Source organism: Canis lupus, chromosome 10 (assembly GCF_011100685.1).
Source record: "Canis lupus familiaris isolate Mischka breed German Shepherd chromosome 10, alternate assembly UU_Cfam_GSD_1.0, whole genome shotgun sequence".
NCBI classification, from domain to species: Eukaryota; Metazoa; Chordata; class Mammalia; order Carnivora; family Canidae; genus Canis; species Canis lupus.
The window spans coordinates 46,526,773-46,531,383 of NC_049231.1; the positions used below are offsets into that span (position 1 = coordinate 46,526,773).

Consider the following 4,611-nt stretch of genomic DNA (forward strand, 5'->3'; position numbering starts at 1 on the left):
CAGTGGTGCTTAATAAACCTTTAGCAGAAGGATGAATTGAACAAATTAATAAATGCACCAGAGGAGAGGCAGGGAGCCAGGCAGGACTTTCTCTCATCTCCGAGTCATAAGCTCCAGGAATCCCCTTGCGGACTTGTAGATAGTGCCTGCATGTCCATGGATGCGTCCTTCTTAGGGACATCTCCGCCACAGCTGGGGCCTGGGGAGCTGCAGCAGGTGGGGTCCAAGGGTGAGGAGTGATCAGTGCTGATTAGGAAAGAGGAGGGGTGATGTGGTGAGGATGGATGAGAGCTACAATTCTCATGAAATCGGAACCCTAACCCTGGAAACCAGGAGGAACCGAGAAGTCTTGGGGAGGTTGGCATCGGCCCTCTGGCCAGAGTGACTGAGCCAAGACATGCCTGACCTCGTTGAAGTTCAGGGCTGGAAAGCGCGGAGTTAACCTGGAACGTTGAGTTCCTCTCCACCCGAGCCTTCCCAGCATCACCCCCTACGGTGTTAATGTGACTGAGTGTGTCTGTGGGCAGGGAAGGTGGGGGCCTGTAAGGGAGGAGGAGAGCAGGACTCTGGGCCCTTCCACTCATTTGGTTCAAAAACACCTGTTTTTGCTGGTTTTCTATATTCCAGTCCCTCGGTGGAGGGTCCCCACAGCAGAAAGGGTTTAGAAAGCACCTATCTAGAACAAGTCATTGCAAAGCCAGTTTTTCTTAGTCACTCTGTGTTTTTTAAAATCTAACACATCCACAGTGTTAAGTGTAATACCATTAGTTCATACTTTAAAAAATATAAAATCAGACTAAGTTATGTTTTGAAACCATCCAGAAAGTTACATGCTACATTAAAATTCCAAATAGAACAAAGGGACGCTCATTTAGAAAGCTGTGTGTGAAAAAAAAAAAAAAAAAAAAAAAGCTGTGTGTGTGTTTCCATACTTCCCAAGAGGAGAAAGAAAACGCTAATCAACATAGCAAACCTTCTAGGAAGCTCTGGTTCTAGTTCAAAGAACACAAGGGCATTGAAATGGACACAACCAATGGTGTGGCAGTCTCCATTCGTCCCGTCCCTGGTGAGAGTAAAGAAAGCTTTTATTCAAACAAACAAAAACAAACAAAAAATAAATGCTTACTATCAATTAAAAGGTCTCATTCCCCGCCCACTTCTGCCAGAAAAAAATTTGAAAAGCTTTTCTCAAACTTATTAAACAAGAGATAGATTTTCCGCCCCCAGAACAAAGATGGTGTAAAAAGAACGTATTTGCTGTTAGTTTATAACTTTCTCTGTGCTGTTGCCCCAAATGGTGTAGAGTCAGAAAGAACTTGTGGGAAAAATTTGCACACAAATTGTTAATGTACGATTGTTAATGACATAACAAGGACACTTCTAATTTTTTTTAGGGTTGTACTAGATAAGATCAAATAATATTTTTCAGTTACATTTTCCTATTTTTTGAATACGTCTTGTGAATAATTATTTAAAAATATTTTGTCTCCTAATGATTTGTTCTGAGATATTAAGTTTTATGTTTATATTTCTAGAAATGTTTCACTTAACGTTTTATCTGTTCATTGATTTTTGAAATGAAGATAAATTCAATTTTGGTTTCGCGGATTTCAAAATGTATTAGTTTGGACACTTAAAATACACGCACTGACTCAGCGTTTTGGTGTTTTACAAAATATAAGGACAGTTCATGTTGCAATCACTATGTGGAAAATAACCTTGAGTCATGCAAAGGACAATACTACTATCAAAAGAAATTAAGGGGACTTACTTCAATGTCACATGGCTACTTAGTGAGTGGCAGAGGATGGCATAGGAATCCAGCTCTTTCCACACTAAGTCTCTAGATTTTGTCCACCTGACACTGCCTCTGACCCCTCTGACCCAGGAAAACAGGTGCAATCTCTCATCTGTGTCCTTGGCCATGTCTCTGTTGAAACCTCAACCCTAAGGTAGGAACGTGAGGCTGGTCCCACTGCTGTTAGAGATGCTAAGACCGAGGACCCAATACCTACTCTCTTTTGCTCCCAGGGGCTCTAAGGGCCATGTGGGCCCAAGAAGAAGGAGAAAAGGGAGCAAGAGCCAGTAAGTCAGAGAGAGAGCCTTTGGCCTTGGGGGAGACCAGGTGGTCTCTGTGTTCTGCCTGCAGGTCGTGATGCCTGTCGTGGTGTCACACACTCTGCTGTGCTGTATCTTCGCTATCGGGTGGCGTTGCAGGGAGTGGAGGCCATTGCTCACTGCCCAGTCCCTGGGTGGCATCGTGTGTCACATGTGTCATGTGAAGGCCCAGCTTAGGGCACTTTCCCAGAGAGACCCCAGGAACGGTCCCGGTGACCCTGATACATCCCACAGCTTCACACTGGTCTGACTTGCTCACAAACATCTCACTTTCCCAATGCGAGAGCAGCCCCCCCAACTCCTGGGCAGGCCCAGCTGCTGACCGTTCTGCTAATTAATGACTGCTGATTGGCCTGAGAGGCGCACTCATTATGCCCAGCAGAGATCAAAGCCAGGCCCAATAATCTGCTAAACGAGATGTCAGATTAGGGCATTCTTCTGGGCTATTAGAAAGATTTTTCTCCTTGGGTAAAGGCCTGTCAGGGCATATGACCCTCTCACCGTCACCCACCAGGAGCCAAGCCTGAGGGAAGCTCTGCAACCTCCTTGCTCCTCTTACTTCCAATGCCATTTAATGGGACAGTCCCACCCCAGGGGCCTAGGTACGATCCCAGGGAAGGTCACAAAATGGGGGAGGGGTCCCCCTAGGAAAGTCATGTTTGGGCACAGTCACCTTTTCTTTGTCCTTGGAGTTTCTGGGTGATTAGGAAGAACTAGGCCTCCTTGGGTCCCTGTGCTTTCAGCTGTATTATGGACACGCTGCCTCAGTCTACCTCTCAGGCCTTGGGGTCGAGTTTTGTGTTGATACTCCCCTTTCTCAGGAACTAGCCTCAGCCCAAATTCCTCACCCCAAGGGTGGGAACGGAGCCCTGGTTTTCGGTATTAGTGCTAACAGCCATTCATGGCCCCCGTTGACCAAATGCCATGAGCGTGAACACTAATTTTATGTGTTGTCTGAAAGCACTACAGGCCGGGGCCTTAACACCCTCTACGATCTACGATCTACGAGGCGAGAACGAGGCTCTGTAACTTGTCCAGCTTAATTTAACCACAGCTCCAGAGGTGAGTCCTGATTGGCTGAAGTTAACCGGCACGCTGATTGGCAGAGAGACAAGCACGTGACCTAGTTTTGACCAATGAGAGAACACGACACGCTAGCCTTGTAAAGGAGCGCGGGCGGAAGTAGCCCTTTCTCTTCCGGGGTGGCGTGGGGTGAGCCGAGGCGTCTGCGGAGAAGACTGTGGAGCTGCTGGAGGGACGGGCAGCTTCACACCGCGCGGGGCCTAAGTTGTGCCTCTCTGGAAGGACAGTTGGAGCCGCGGGGTCGAGCTAAGCTAAATGAGGGGATACATCGTTTTTATTGTTTAAACCAGTTCGAGGTGGACTTCCTGGGACTCGCAAACACAAGCCAGAGTCCACATCCCTTGTCCCCGAGCAACCAGACCTGACGCAGTGGCTCCGGCCTCCGCGAGGCAGCCCTGGGATGGGCCCACCTGGAAAGTCAGGACGCTGTTGAAAGTAGTCATGGCGCTTGTTGTGGCCCCCGCTCGCTTGTCCTGCCGGCCTGGCCGGGACCTCACCTGTCACCTTTGCTTCTCAGAGACGGATTCACCTGATGACCCGGAGTACAGGCTGTCCTCGCTGTCCCCCAACCATCTCCATCCTGCCTGGCCTAGTTGGGATGACCAGACCCCGTGTACCCCTCTGAATTGCTTAGGAATCGTTTCTGCTCTGAGAAACAGACACCCAAAGCGACAACGGCTTAAATAAGATAGAAGGCTATCTCTTCTACTACGTCACTACGTAAGGTAGTGGGTACAGGGTCCACCGCTGGTGTGGGAGCTCGGTTCTACCAGGGTTCATTTGTGCCTTTGCTTATTTTTTAAAAAGATTTTTTTATTATTATTATTATTATTTTATTTGACACACAGAGAGAGAAAGCACCATTCAGGGGGAGCAGCAGGCAGAGGGAGAGGAAGAAGCAGGCCCCCCCCCCCCCGGGGGGGGCGCTTGTACCTAGGACCTCAGATGACAACCTGAGTTACAGGCAGACGCTTAACCGACTGAGCCACCCAGATGCCCCCGTACCTTCACTTTTTTGGCATCGATCAACTTTGCCAGAGATTTACCTACTTTATCAGTCTTTTCAAGGAAACCGTTTTTGATTTTATGAATGCTTACGCCCATTTTCTATTTCATAAGTCTCTGTCCTCATCTTTTGGCTTTCCTTCTACTTTATTTGGGTTTAGTTTGTTGTTTCTCACCTCTCTTAACCTCTTGAGCTGGTCACTGAATTCTTTGTAGGTTGTGACCTTTACATCTTTTCTTACAGGAGCCATAAATGAAAGCGCATTTTTCTCTTTAACGTGTGTAACTGCGTCAGGAAACTTAGAGGTGTTGTTATTTTAATTATTGTTAGGTTCTAAATATTTCCCATTTCCTTATAATTTCTTTAACACACAGGTCATTTAGGGATGTGTTTATATATTTACA

At 47.2% G+C, this 4,611-nt stretch overlaps 1 long non-coding RNA gene across 1 annotated transcript; it reads right to left on the reverse strand.

The window, feature by feature from the left end:
* Window positions 1-970: 970 nt before the first annotated feature.
* LOC119873662 lies at window positions 971-3,142 on the reverse strand. The gene is made up of 2 exons (XR_005365799.1): window positions 2,792-3,142; window positions 971-1,063 (listed from the first exon to the last, which is right to left on the reverse strand). It is a non-coding gene; the product is annotated as an uncharacterized LOC119873662 (long non-coding RNA).
* Window positions 3,143-4,611: the final 1,469 nt, after the last annotated feature.